Source organism: Wasmannia auropunctata, unplaced genomic scaffold (assembly GCF_000956235.1).
Source record: "Wasmannia auropunctata unplaced genomic scaffold, wasmannia.A_1.0 LD336116.1, whole genome shotgun sequence".
In the NCBI taxonomy this organism is placed as follows: Eukaryota; Metazoa; Arthropoda; class Insecta; order Hymenoptera; family Formicidae; genus Wasmannia; species Wasmannia auropunctata.
Genome location: NW_012026774.1, coordinates 101218 through 101841, shown reverse-complemented (window position 1 = coordinate 101841; position 624 = coordinate 101218).

Sequence of the window (624 nt, the reverse complement as noted above, 5' to 3'; positions counted from 1 at the left end):
ATTGCGCCATCAACTCTCGCAGGAAGTTGGAATGGTCCGATCTGCATACATATGTAAATACACATTCTATTTTTATTATATTCTTTTTAATTAACATACTAAATCCATTATTCTGTAATTATTTTTTAAATTATCTATTGTATACACGAAATGTGAAAATGTAAATGTGACTACAAAATGACAACTTTTAAAAATAGACTAAATTAATTTTTAGTCAAATATAATGTTAACTAATTTCGTTTTTCATCCAAATGTTAAATTAACTTTATTTTATTAAGTATATATATTATTATCAAAATAATACTTGCAACAGAATTCTTGTACATGCCAGTCCACAAATTAATGTTGAATATGTGTTGATAATTTCTTATATTATACACATGGATTTTCATTTGCGTAGAAATGAAAGTTATGCATATTAAATAGATAGATATATATAAAATTATTTAAAATGTAATTGTAAATACAATTCAACATAATAAATAAAAATAGGTCACACTTATATTAAGAACGTTTATTCAAAAACATTATTTACTAATAATAAATTGTAAAATAATCACTAATAAAAAAATTATAAAATATTATGTAAACGACATTCACATAAAAGTATTTATTTTATTAGAT